The following is a 15,006-nucleotide window of genomic DNA, read 5'->3' on the forward strand; positions in this document are numbered from 1 at the left end:
CCGATGTGTTAAACAGCCCAGATGTTAAACAGCCCGGATCGGCACTCCTGCCGGTCCGGGCTGTCAGAGCAGGGCCGCGGCTCTCATGTGAGAGCCAGGTCCCCCCGTGCAGCGCTTAGACTAGGCCACTGTAAAAAAGCTGTGGGTCACCCTAAGTCCCCTTAATGACCCCCGTAAAACACATATGGGTGGTCACTAAGAGGTTAAAGGCCAAGGAAGGGAAGAAAATATACAGGGAACAGGACAGTAATCATGATGATCGGAAACTTAATTTTTCTTTAACAGTTACTGATGATATAAAGTCAGCGAATTGTACAGAATTAAAAGTACAAATAATACCTGTAAATTGCAAATAAAGTAATTTAATAAGCCAATGTAAAAATATTAGAATGTGGCTTAATATATATATATATATATATATATATATATATATATATATATATATATATCACTTCACCTCCCACGAAAAAAAATCATAAAAACTGTTCAAAATAGTCATACACATCCCAAAATGAAAATCAATAAAAACTACAGATCATCTACAGATCAAAATGAACTCTCGCACAGCTTGCAGGTGTACCCATAAAAAAGTTTTGGAGTTCAGAATATGGTGATCAGCGAAGTTTACAAAAATTCGATTTGGCTGCTTTGCCAAATTTCACAAAGAAATTTGCTTTGTGACGAATAACTTGGAAGTAGTGGGTGCAATCATAGGAAACTGCAATTGCACGGTCCCCTGTCATTGAATCACTCAGTTGAGCGTTCATCGCTGATAGCAGCATCTGAGATGAAAAATGAGGGTCTCCAGGGGTTAATCAGTTAAAAGAATAATAATACTCGTCCTATCTATTTGAACCTGAAGAGGTTGTGCAAAATCTCCCACGGTGCATGATAACATCATCAAGCTGGCAATTGTGGTGACTTCATATGTCACCTTGCACAAGATTTTGTTCAGGATCTTCAATGAAGATGGCCACTGCGGCCCACGAAACGTCGCCCAGCTTGGGATAGCAATCAGTTCAGCGGTTTCAGAATTATGAAGCATTGCAGCTATGTTTGTATATAAAGAATAAAGAGATGGAAAAGTGCAAGTCACGGTTTTAAAAATTGAGTATCATTTATATCTCACGTATAAGTTTGAATAAGACTGTACATGCCCCAAAAACAAGCCCTCATATTGCCATGTGAACGGGAAAATAAAAAAAGTTATGACAAAAACAGGAAATCGCCATGTCACTAAGGGGGTAGTTTTCTTTTGAAGGTGAGTTTAGATATTTAGACTGAGGCACACTGTCCATTATGTTCACTTGAACAGAGGATTTCACAGAGGAAATAATTAGGGATTTTACATTTAGTCTGGAGGTGGCATACATTTGGAATTTAAATGGGGGTCAAGACACCATAAAAAGCTATTCAGTACTGAAAATCAACATTATTAAAAGCTTTACTCCTATTTAATTACAACATAAAATCAAAATGCTTGTGAATTAACAGGTCATTGAATGACTAGTTGAACACTTTTAACAGCATATATACTGTGTGTGGCATGTGGTATGCTTTACTAGAAAAAGATACAAATATTTACTATTAAACCATTTGCAAATGACATTATCAAGTGACATTGCTGTGTGCAGATTGTTTCCTTTTATTAATAGTTTATGCTTTTTATTATTTTTTTAATATATATTTTTACCTGACTATGGGGACAGGCATCTCATCTGAGTTTCATCAGTTCCAGTGATTTGATTTGCTCATTGAGCAGACGATTGTTGGGAAGGAATTAGAGATGTGTGAACTAGCGGAGATTCGCTTCGGGTCCAATTCGTCAAATTTTTTTAAAAGTTCGGTTGGACCCAAATCGATTCAGGGCAAACCGAAGTTGTTCCAATTGCCCTGACAGTTAGTATATAACCCTTCTAGCATCCTAGTATTAATAATTTCTAGAAAAATTTGTTAACCCTTTTCGTTTATTTTTTCCCTCCCACCTCCCCAAGCTCTGGAACGCAATGACAGCAGTAGTAAATGATGTGTGAGTGACTTTGACATACGTAGCTTTGGTAGATGCATGTTTGACCATAGCATGATAGAAGTGGCAGAAGCAGCCGTAAAGAAAGTGATGGTAAACAGAAAGACATCAGTTGCATGATGGAAGTGGCAACAGCAGCTGTACAGAGCCAGATGGTTGGCAGATTGCATTAGTGGCGTCATTGAGACTGCCACTGTCTCTTCTCTCAGTGCCAATACTGTGGCTAAGAGGGGCACTGCTACCACCATCAATATGGCTATGCCTGGGGTCTGCAGCCTCCTCCTCCTCAGGGAGGTACAAATGCTGACTGCTCTCACACAACTCATCAACAGGAAAACTCTCTTGACTATCTGCCATAGGGCGTGGTGGGGTTTTCTTGCCAAAAAAGAAGGCACCACTCTAAAAATGAGGAGTGAAGACTGTGAGGTCTCCACTGAAAGCCTTCTTTGGGGCTGCAAGGAGAAGAAGCAGGAAGAATTGTATGACCCCTGGCTCCACGGCACAGTGCCAGACTCTTAAGTGACCTCCACATCATCCTGCTGTGACTGTGAGGAGGAGTAAGCCATCCAATCCACAATCTCATCCTATTTCTCCTCAAATATAATGTTGCACCTTTCCAATGCCATCAGGGACAACTACTTCTACTTCTGACCAGAGAGTTAGTGCTGCTACTACCCATATTCTGTAGCCCTGACATTTTTGGGCCTCTCAGATAATGTTATGTACTAGCTTGTGTCTTGGTGTAGTAATCACATATACAGGTGAAACTCGAAAAATTTGAATATCATTCAAAGTTCCTTTATTTCAGTAATGCAACTTAAAAGGTGAAACTAATATATGAGATAGACTCATTACATGCAAAGTGGGATATTTCAAGCCTTTATTTGCTCTAATTCGAATGATTATGGCTTACCGTTTATGAAACCCCAATTTTGAGTTACCCTTTGCTCAGGGGGTATGGATTAATCAGCTGACTAGAGTGTGACACTTTGAGCCTAGAATATTGAACCTTTTCACAAAATTCTAATTTTAAGCTGCATTAATGCAATTCCTTTTAATTTGCATTACTGAAATAAATGGACTTTTGCACTATATTCAAATCTTTCGAGTTTCACCTGTATATGTTGCGAGTTTGCAAACCCCCCCCCCCCCTAAAATTGATTGAAAATGTGTTTGTGAGCACAGAAATAAAGCAAAATGGATTTAGGCCTACATTTCTTATTTCTCAGATACTTTTCTGAGCTGGCCTGTGTGTTGGTGTTAATAATAGATGAGTAAAGAAATCCAATTTGGCACCTGTAAAGGAAAGATTTTTTGCATAACCCCGTTAAGGCAGAAAATAGTCTATTGACTTCTGTGCATTAGTTACTGTGACTGAACGGGGGAAAGGGGGGAGGCTGTGTTGTCTCTTCAATCATTAAAAAAATTTGGTTCGATCTGAATTTATTCGTGTCGAATTGCGTAAAAAAATGACTATTTCCTCGCTGCAGAGAGCCTTTATAGTGACGTAGAACACTGTGCCTTGCAGTAACAGATAGGGAGTCTGCTCTGGTAGTGAAACAATACTGTGAGTCAGTATTACATGTAGAAGACAGGTGTCGCTCTTAGAATCACTGCACACTTCAGTTATTTGGGCAGTTATGGGGCCAAAACTGTCCAAATAACTCAAGTGTGAACTCAGGTTGATGTTAGCGTCAAGAAGAAGTGCACTCCTTTTACACCGTTGGAAGCTGATTCCACATAGATGTCTACAGAACCTGTTTTATTAAACGCTTATACAAGTAGAGCCTCCCCGATAGAGTGGAGAGGGTGTCAGCAGTAAGTTTGTGTTGACGTCACTGATTATTTTGCCCTTCCTCTGATCCATCAGAACAATAACCACTAAAAAACGGATCCTGTCTGTAGAGCATCACTCGGTCAGCATTTGGTCAGTAATCCATTAGTATTGCTAAAGCAAAAAAAAAAACAGGAGTGGATCCAAAACAGAGATGACACATGAATGGAATATTTGAAATTCTTCTGTGTTTTGTACCCACTCCTACCAAATCATAAGCCAATTCTGTTGCAAAATAGGGACCATGTCATGCAGGCCTTACAGCTGTTACATAGACAGGATCCGTTGTGCCTCTAATTTTTTCTTCCTTTTGACAGATCAGAAGAAGGGTCAAATAAATGATGATGTCAGCCAGGCCGAAAGGCAAAATAGTGGCCCAGTCATAAAGTAGGGAGGGTGGAAACATCATGAGAAGTCCACAGAGTGGCCTTATGACATAGTGGTGAGGTGGAAGCAATATGAGGAGACCACAGAGTGGCCCAATGACAGTCTGAAGGTTGCAGCAGCATCAGGAGGAGTCCACAGAGTGAGACAATGACAGTGTGGTGGTGGCAGCAGCAGCATCAGGAGGCCACAGAGTGGCACAATGACAAAGTGTGGAGGTTTCGGCAGCAGCATCAGGAGGATGCCACATGGTAGCACAATGACAGTGTGGAGGTGGCAGCAGCAGCAGCATGAGTAGACCACAGAGTGGCACAATAACAGAGTGTGTGGAGGTGGTGGAAGCAGCAGCATCAGGTGGCCACAGAGTGGCACAATGACAGAGTGTGGAGGTGGCGGCAGCAGCATCAGGAAGAGACCACAGGGTGGCACAATGACTGTGGAGGTGGCAGCAGCAGCATGAGGAGACCACAGAGTGGCACCGTGAAAGAGTGTGGAGGTAGCAGCAGCAGCATCAGGAGGCCATAGAGTGGCAATGTGACATACTGCTGAGGTAGAAGCAGCATCATGAGACCACAGAGAGGCACAGTGACAGAGTGTGGAGGTGGCAGCAGCAGCATCAGGAAGCCACAGAGTGACAATGTGACATAGTGTTGAGGTAGCAGCAGCATCAGGAGACCACAGAGTGGCAATGTGACATAGTGTGGAGGTGGTAGCAGCAACAGGAGACCACGGAGTGGCAAGGTGACAGTGTGGAGGTGGCAGCAGCATCAGGAGACCACAGAGTGAGCCAGTGACAGAGTGGGGAGGTGGATGGGAATACCAGTACCAGCTGAAGATGGTGGGTGAAAGAAGGAGCACTTGGCAATGACATCAGATGTGTGGCATCAGGCGGGTGGCAGCATCAGAATGGTAGCTGAGGCAGGTAGCCAGAAGAAATCAGTCTCTTTTGTCAAAGTGTTGGTGTGGCACCATGAATGATCTAGTCTGATGCATCAGGCATTGGTGGGTGGAAATCCTGGCTGATCCACGCCTGATTCGTCTTAACAAAGGTCAGTCTCTTCAAATTTTAGATGGACAGGATAGTTCTTATTGGGGTAACTATGGCCTCCGCCGCACTAAACACCCGATGCTGGAAAGGACAGCTTTTCCAGGGCAAACTCTGCCAGTTGCGGCCACAAATCCAGTTTGGCAGCCCAGTAGTCCAGCTGATCTTCAATGTGGGGTGGCAGGGTCCTGTCCAAGTGCTGTCCACCACCTGCTGGTTCAGGTCCTGCTCCAGGTCTAGCTGCTGCTGCTGGTAAGTAGTTTCTTCAATAGGCAGGTGAAGAAAGCTGCTCATCATAGACTCTAGACTCAAGTTGCTGATGATGGAGCTGGAACTGCCACAGCATCCATGGCAGAGGAATGTGAGCACAGAGGGACCCCCGGTCAGACCTGTGAGAGGATGGGCGATGGTGCAGGTAGGCAGCGGCCAACTGACGACAGAGGATGTCTCTATAGTAGTTCATTTTGTCCTCTCAGCAGGTGTAAAAAAAAAACATTTTGGACCGGTAGCGAGGGTCCAACAAGGTGGAGAGACAGAAGTCATCCGTCTGCCGAATGGTGACAATTCGGCTGTCACTACGCAAGCAAGTGAGCTTGCATTTGGCCATTTGTGCAAGTGACTCGGAGGGACTCCCTGCCTCCATCTCCACCGCATACTGCCACGGTGTGTCTCAGTCCTCTGCCTCATTGCCATGTAGCTCCTCTGGCTGCTCCTGCTCCTCCTCTCCTGTCACCTGTGTAGAAAAACCACCCATTTTGCTACATATTGCTTGTGCTCCAATGTCATCCTCCACCTCCAGTTAATCCCCCACAGGGCTCATGTGGCCGTGAGATCTAGGCACCACATCTCTAGTCCCCTGGACTGCCAGATTTACCAGCATCTGTTCCAGTACATGAAGCAGTGGAATGACGTTGTTCATCCCATAGTCCTGGCGACTGACAAATAACGTGGCCTCCTCAAATGGCCTGAGCAAACGGCAGGTGTCATGCATGAGCTGCCACTGGCTGACATCGAAGTTACGCAGGGGAGTACTCCTGTCCGCTTGGATCACCAAGAAATCGTTTATGGCCTTTCTCTGTTCGTATAGTCTATCCAAAATATGGAGGGTGGAATTCCAACAGGTGGAAATTTCGCATATCAGCCTATGTTGGTGGATGCCGTTCTGCCGCTGCAGCTCAAGAAGGGTGTGCTTTGCGGTGTACGAGTGGCATGCAACGTTTCCTGGCCATTTTTAGGATGGCTTGTAGATGGGTGGAAGACTTTGGGAACCACTTAGCAACCAGATTGAACACATGTGCCATGCAGGGTGCATGGCTCAGCCCTCCTTGACACAGTGCCGACGCAATGTTCTTTCCTTTGTCGGTCAACATGGTTCCGATTTTGAGTTATCACAGAGAAATCCAGGATTCAATTTCTTGATGAAGGACAAGGAGCAGTTCCTCCCCTGTGTGACTCTGTTAATCCAGGAAACGAGGTGCAGAACAGTGGGACACTGCAGTGCCCTGCACATGTGGTATGCTGGAAGAGCACTGTGAATTGTCCCTGCAGTGGAGGCTGAGGACACGGTGGAAGATGAGGAGGCAGAGGCAGGACCAACAGTGTGAGAACATGGAGGCAGAAGTGGCGTCACCTGGCCAAGTTGCTGGTGTGGCTTTGCAGGAACCACATTCACCCAGTAGGCTGTAAAGGACATGTATTGTCCCTGACCTTAGTTATAGCTCCACATGTTGGTGCTGCCGTGCACTTTGGCAGACACCGATAGGCTCAAGGACTGGCCTACCTTCTGTTCTACTTACGTGTGCAGGGCTGGTACTGCATTTTTGGCAAAGAAATGATAGCTTGGGACTCTCCACCTTGGCTCGGCACAAGCCATCACCACTTGGAAAAGGAGGGACTGCAGCACCAGCAACTTGGCCAGGAGCACATTCAGCTTCTGCTTCGTTGGATGAGTGCACGCATACTGTTGTGTCTTGGCAATCGCTTCGGTAATCGATTGCTGACAAAATGACTAACAAGTAGTAGGAGTAGGAGCAAGAGAATCAGGACCAGCAGATGATGGGAAGGACAGACAGCTCCCTTCAGCTGAGGTGGTGGAGCCTTGAGTGCCTGAAATCGGGTGCGTGCTACTGGGTGATGCAGCAGTTGTTGCGGCAGGCTGGACCACCACATCGGAGCCACGGTTCTCCCAGGCCACTTTATGGTGACGCTGCTTATGTGCCAACATTGTCACCCTGGCAACGCTTCACCTTCTGCCCACAGATTCTACAAATTGCCATGTTCACCTCCTCCGGCAGCTTAACAAATAACTGCCACACTACTGAGTAGGTGATTTTACTCCCAACACTCCGCACTTACTGACTGCTACCGCCGCTGCTTCCGTGAACCCCTGCACCACTGCTTTCCTGGTAGGTTGGCTCCTGATAAGTGGGTGGTTTGGCTCCCGACCTCCCACTGCTGCAATCCTGCTCACTCCCACCCACTTTAGCGACTTGATGGCTCCGCCGCTGCCTCATGGGCAAGTTGACACCCTCTTCTGCTGATGATGATGAAGCCCCTAATTTACCCCGCTCCCAAGTGCGATTCGCTACATCATCTTCATCGAATACTGTCTGCACATCATTGATGTCCTCCTCCACGTTCTCTGGGTCATGAGCCTGACCGCTCGCAACACCAGCTCCCACGCCTCTTTCTTTATCACTACTTGCTTGCCTACTGGAGGAAGCGGCGGATGTCTCCTCCACATCTTGGCTGGCCAGTAGCTGCTGACTGTCCTCTAGCAGCTCGTCCTCTCTGTATAGTGGAGCTGAGCCCACAGCATATAATACTTCTCTTTCTGAGGGAACAGAAAAGGACAGAGGCAGATTGAGGACAGGTGAGGGTACAGGGCCTGCTCCAGGGCCATGCCAACTAAGGGTTGTGTCTGACGAACCCACCAACTCTTGGCTGGGGGTGTCTGATGTCACCTAGGACGAAGTGGATGACCAAGTCAACTATTCAAGTATCGCTGGGTTGCTGGTCAAACACAACCGCTAGATGACACCGGGAGCTCAGTCCTCTCACTTCGACTCCTGCTGCCACACCCCCTTCCTCTGCTACGACCTGTGCCTGCACCAGAAACATTTAGGCCTCTGCCACTCCCATGTGCAGGGCCTGCCACTTCATTGTCTGACATATTGTTAGATCAAGTAAATAAATAAAGAGGAAATTAACACCCCCAAAGAAAATTGCCCTTACTTTTTTATCACTTATACACGCCACAAAAGGCTTTAGAACATATAATTGCACCACTGAACACGAAATAATATATATATTTTTTGCCACTAATACACACCAAAAAGGGCTTTAGAACATATAACTGCACCAAAGAATGGCAAATAATATATATTGTTTGGCCACTAATACACGCCAAAAAAGGCTTTAGAACATATAACTGCACCGCTGAACGGCAAATATATATTTTTTTGCCACTAATACACGCCAAAAAGGGCTGTAATTTTCTCACGTCACCACACAATGGCAAATACTTTTTTGTGCCAATAATACACGCCAAAAAGGGCTTTAGAACATATAACTGCACCACTGAACGGCAAATAGGTTCTTATTTTTTTTCACTTATACACGCCACAAAAGGCTTTAGAACATATGACTGCACAGCTGAACGGCAAATAATATATATATTTTTTCCTACTAATACACGCCAAAAAGGGCTTTAGAACATATAACTGCACCGCTTTACGGCAAATAATATATATTTTTTGCCACTAATACACCCCGATGAGGGCTCTAGAATAAATAACTGCACCGCTGAACGGCAAATAATATATATTTTTTTGCCACTAATACTCGCCAAAAAGCACTGTAATTTTCTCACTATACCACACAACGGCTAATAAGCCCTTTGTTTTCAACTAATACACGCCAAAAAATGCTTTAGAACATATAACTGCACCGCACAAGAACAAATAAGACATAGAAATATTTCCTTGTAATAAACTCTGTTAATGGCTGTATCAAACAGCACTTGCACCCTGATAACAAGAACGGTTTTCTGGAATTACAGAGCTGTATAATGGCATTTTGGATCCCCAGTCAGTGAAGCAAGGTGTAATAGGCTGTAAACTCCCCTACTGAACCCTGTTCTGCTTCGATACTGTGGAATGATTACTCCCTGTACTTTCCCTGAACTTCTATACAGCAAAATAAGTTTTAAAGTCTTTTCTGTCCCTAGCATCTGCTGACATCACTCCTTGTACTAAGTACACTGGAAAATGGCTGAATCTAAGATTGTTGAGGATATTTATAGGGCTGTGACATCATAGCGCTGGCTGCTGATTGGCTGCATGCATTGCATTGCGGGTGACCCCCCGTTCCCACAGTTCCTTGCTCCATGCCCTAACACGTGCAGAAGCTATTTTAGGAAAAAATGCTATTCTTTACCACGAAGCATGAGGAAATTCGATTCATTGTGAATCAAATTTTTCCTAGTTTAAGGCTTCATATTACTTAATTTGAAGTACTGGTGAACAGCTTGGTGATGTATAGTTATTTAGCATCTCTGAAATTAAAATCTTTCACAAATGCTAAATTCCACCTGCTTCCCCATGGTATGTACCAGTAATCACTAACCTATGGCACTCCAGCTGTGGTGAAACTGTGACTCTCAGCATGCTTCATTCATTTTGATAGAGTTCTGAGAACAGCCAAATAACTGTATATCTTGGGAGTTGTAGTTTTACCACAGCTGGAGTGCCGGAGGTTAGCCATCACAGTTTTATACTGTATAAATGCAATTTATTGATGCCTTAAAATTAAAATCTACTTATACGGATAATAAAAATCTATTACATAATTATCACCATTGATGATTTAATATTATATTGAAAGACGAATGCTTAAATTTTAAAAGATATTAAACTGTGCCTACTATTGCATGGATTAACATGGCAAAACAATTCATGAATGAAAAAATGTACATATACCTGGTGAAATCTGTTTATTAGGATTAATAATTTAGTTGGCAGATAATAGCACAGGAACCAAGTGACATATGATTTAGTGCATAAAATTGGGTTGGAAAGCTTTAATAGATTTCCAGGAAGACATATACTTTGATTAACCTACTATGGAAACACATTCATCTAGGGAATTGATGCTCAGCTGTGTATTTAGCATGCATGAATGGACATGGCTTGTTAGGTTGCCTTATGTGCACAATAAACCACAGGCATGTGTGAAATAAACTAAATAAATGTTTTGGTGGCTAGAAATAAATAAATAATTTTTTTTTCACATAACATATGATAGAATTTATAAAATAGAAATATTGTAAAATGTGATCCTTTTTTATGGATCACTAGATTTTGTCCATCAGTAAATTTGGGGATCATATGAGCATTGTAAAATAAACTGATCTATATTATTATATTATTTTATTAACTTATGATAAATATCTAATATATAAAGCTGAGTGTGTGTGTGTATGTCCTCTAAAGGAATCCGCACCGTCGCATTTACAATCACGAAATTTGGCACACAGGTACATCATGTGCCCGGGAAGGTTTTAGACCAGGTCTCAGCTCTCTAGGACGTACCGTTCCTGAGATATTCCCCAAAAATGCATTAGCCAATAGAAGCTTGGTCACATGACCCTTATCAGCCAATAGAAGCTCACAAACCCTCCAGCCTCCACATACACAGTTTTACTCCAGGTTTCCATAACAACCCAGCCATTTATCTTCACTGCTGTAGGAGAGCTTTAAGGGAATCTGTCACCAGGATAATCGCTATTGCAGTAAAACCATGGCCTAATAGCACTTAGTACCTTATTTCAAGATGTGCCTTTGTTCCAGCAATATATGTTTTTATCCTCTGAAAAACTAGTTTATTTGGTATGCAAATGAGCCAGTAAGGTGCCCAGAGAGGTGTCACTCTTGCAGGAAGGAGCCCAGACACACCCCCTGCCACAATGTGTCCACCCTCAAAAGACTTAAAACCCCGCTCCCAGTTCCCACTAAGCCACACCCCTGATCTGGTTAGGCCATGCCCCCTCTGACTCCTGAGCCAACAGGGATTGAAAAAATGAAGGTAAAAATCAACTTCTATCAGCTGCAGGGGTTGGAGGGAGGGTGACTTTCTCCCTGCAGCTTACATTTATACAGCACAGTGCTGCTGTCTTAGAGTGAGCTGTTCAAAAGGACATGTCCCCGATCCAGTTAGGCCATGCCCCATCCCACTCCTCAGCCAAATGAGATTGAAAAAATGAAGTTAAAAATCAACTTCTAGGACCCGCTAAGCCATGCCCAGATCTGGTTAGGCGACCCCACTCCTGAGCCGACGGGGATTGAAAAAATGAAGTTAAAAATTAACTTCTGCCAGCTGCAGGGGTGGGAGGGAGGGTGACTTTCTCGCTGTAGCTCACACTCAGACAGCACAGTGCTGATGTCTTAGAGTGAGCTCTTCAAAAGGACATGCCCCCGAACTGGTTAGGCCACATCCCCTCCCACTTAGCTAACTGAGATTGAAAAAATTAAGTTAAAAATCAACTTCTAGGTCCTACTAAGCAATGCCACTAATCTGCTAGGCCACGCCCCCGCCACTCGTCAGCTGACAGGGATTGAAAAAATACAATTAAAAATCAACTTCTGTCAGCTTCAGGGGTGGGAGTGTGACTTTCTCCCTGTAGCTCACACTCAGACAATACAGTGCTGCTGTCTTAGAGTGAGCTGTTCGAAAGGACCCCCCCCCCCCCCCCCCGAACCAGTAAAGGTCACTGTTAAGGGGACAGGCCCCTGTGGAGGTCACTATCAAGGGGGTGGTATGCTGTGAAAGTCACTGTTAAAGGGGAAGGCTGCTGTAAAAGTCAAAGTTAAGAGGGTGGGCTGCTGTGGAGGTCCAATTTTAAAGGACGGGGCACTGTGGGGGAGTCACTGTTTTGGGAGCGGGGTGCTGTTGATGTCACTGGTATAGTGGATAGTGTTGATATCTTTTAACGACACATACAAACAATTAATGAAATAGATTAAATATACCTGAGTGATGCTGGGTCCTTCAGCTAATATATATTTTTGGGACTTATATATACACACTGAACAAAAATGTAAACGCAAAACTTTCAGTTTTGCTCCCATTTTGCATGAGCTGAACTCAAAGATCTGAAACCTTTTTCTACATACACAAAAGAACCATTACTCTCAAATATTGTTCACCAATCTGTCTATTCTGTGTTTGTGAGCACTTCTCCTTTGCCGAGATAATCCATTCCACCTCACAGGTGTGGCATATCAAGGTGCTGATTAGACAGCATAAATATTGCACAGGTGTGCCTTAGACTCCCCACAATAAAAACCACTCTGAGATATGTCACTACACTGCTGGTTTCTTGGTTAAGGAATTTGTCTTTGTAAGCTCTCTATGCATTCAGAGGAATAAGGAGGATGAAAATGTGTGAGAAATGCTAGGAGGGATTATTAGATGCTAATATAATCCTTTAGTTCACAGAAAGTCAGCCACTCAGGAGAGGTTGACTTCCTGTATGCACAAAAGAGCAGGTTTTTGCACTGGTAGTCAGACTAGGGATCCTGAAACAAAACTGCTCACAGTGAAAGAGTTCAAAATGCATGGATTCAATTGAGCTGGGGTGAAACAAATTACTGTTAGAATAGTGACGTATCAATTGATCAGTATTAATTGAAATTTGGTGCACTTTGTTCAATAGGGTGCTCCAAGTGTGCAGAAACGTGTCATGTACATTACTATTCATTAACAAAATATGTGCCAAAGGGTTTCTTAACTGACATGCTACATTATATACTGTATGTGCATGAGAAATATATAAAGGTCTGACAATGACATAAAAATGTACAATGTTGAAAGCGGTTAAAAGGCAATTTTAAATCCAAAATCTGTTGCCATGCTTCATAAAGGTTTAATGAAAATGGTCCATATTTTAATTTTTTTTGTAATACACGTAAGTAAGGAGAAAATGTAAAGTTACTCATCTAGTCCTTTTATTTTAATGACCTTTGTCTCTATGTTGGGTTACAAGCAGTAGAGCAATAACTAAATTTCATATATCACCAATGTTGAGTGACTATTGCATGGTGCCAGTGTCAACAAACTGAGAGGCAACAGATTAAGTGACCAATATCTGTCCAATCAGACTAATAGTTGTTGTTTATAACAAAAGTTCTGTGTGTCTAGTAGGTCATCTGACCAATAATTGGTCAGAAAATCTTTTGGTGTAATACAGCCCTTAGTAAAGGTCATGTTTAAGTAATTGTCACCACCAGACATCTGAGAAGCTCTGACAGACGTTCTTCAGAACCTCCTGCTTGAGGTTCTTTTGTTTTGCTTTCGCTTTGTCATCTCGTTAGCCTCTCTCAGCTGTCATGTAGTTGCACTGATTGCATCCCTTTAAATCCCTTCCCATACTGCATCACTTTGCGGTTTATACAACCTCCTGGAGTGTGTGCATGCTGGATGCTACAACTGATCCTTCTACAGATAAGTCTGTTCATTGATTTGTGTTTTCCTGTTTGCTTTATCCTAGGTGACCCTGAATCCCTCTGTATTAAGTGTAGGGAGCCGGTGGTCGTGTCCCCTCACTATTATAGGGTGTTCAGGTGTCATACAGTCGAGGCACGAGGGCATGCAATTTTCTATCATAGAGATCTTTGCATGGGCTGAGAAGACAGAGAGAGTTTCAGGGCTTAAATAGGGGTCACCCTTTTGTTCCTTAGTTTCGGATCAAGCCAGTCGGATCCTTATTTGCAACTTCTTGTTTTCTGTTACACCATCCGTGACAGTAATTAGATGATATCTTCAGTCATGATCCTATCAGATGTGATCTGTCAACTTTTATATACCTTTACATTTTTTTTTATAGCATAGCAGTATAAGAATAACCTTAGTGCTACAATGCACAAATGCCTCCCTTTTGCCATTTTGTGCTTAATGAAAAATTGAACAATAAATATTGATGTGAACAAGAAACTAGATATGGTTTTTCTGGGTAATATTTATATGTAAAATATATCATCAGATTGTCAAGTCATTGAATATATCAGTGATTTCACTGTAGCAATTGCAGCCTATAGGTAAGCATGAATATATTTAATCACCTCTACATATATTTGAAATCTTGAAATAACATTAAAGGGGTTATTCAAGTTCTATAATGCCCCCCCTCAAATCATATGCCCAGGCCCCTCACATAGATCGTACTTACCTTGCTCCCCGGCACCTGCATCGCTTCTCATACCGGCACAGGTGGGGCTGCATCTCCCCATGATGCAGATGAAATTGGCTATTGGTTATTGGCTTCTGACCCAACCCGTATGTTTTAATCTGCATGATGGGGAGATGCAGCAGTGGCCGTGCCGGTATGAGACATGATGCGGGTGTCGGGGAGTGAGGTGAATACAACCTCTGTGGGCGGCCTGGGCATATATATAACTCGGGTAACCCTTTAAATTATTGCCACCTATTATCCCATAGAGAATGTAAGAAGAATTGGAATTACCTCAATCCAAGAAATGTATTAACACAGATATTTCAAATACAATAACAAATTAAGAAGAAAAATATCAGGAAAGAAAAAGGAATCAGGTTATTTCAGGTTATTTATTTATATCTTATTTTAGAAGTATTAAAATCTTGTTGACTATGTTATTCTACTGACATGGCTGTTTGTTTGTCAGAAGGTCATGCAGCTATAAA

The 15,006-nt window shown here is 43.2% G+C and overlaps 1 protein-coding gene across 1 annotated transcript in view; it reads left to right on the top strand.

Moving 5' to 3' along the window:
• GABBR2 (gamma-aminobutyric acid type B receptor subunit 2) overlaps positions 1 to 15,006 on the top strand; it is an 858,895-nt gene that overhangs the window by 692,950 nt on the left and 150,939 nt on the right. The gene's annotated exons all lie outside the window — the stretch shown is intronic.

This window comes from Bufo gargarizans, chromosome 5, assembly GCF_014858855.1.
Source record: "Bufo gargarizans isolate SCDJY-AF-19 chromosome 5, ASM1485885v1, whole genome shotgun sequence".
Classification (NCBI taxonomy): domain Eukaryota; kingdom Metazoa; phylum Chordata; class Amphibia; order Anura; family Bufonidae; genus Bufo; species Bufo gargarizans.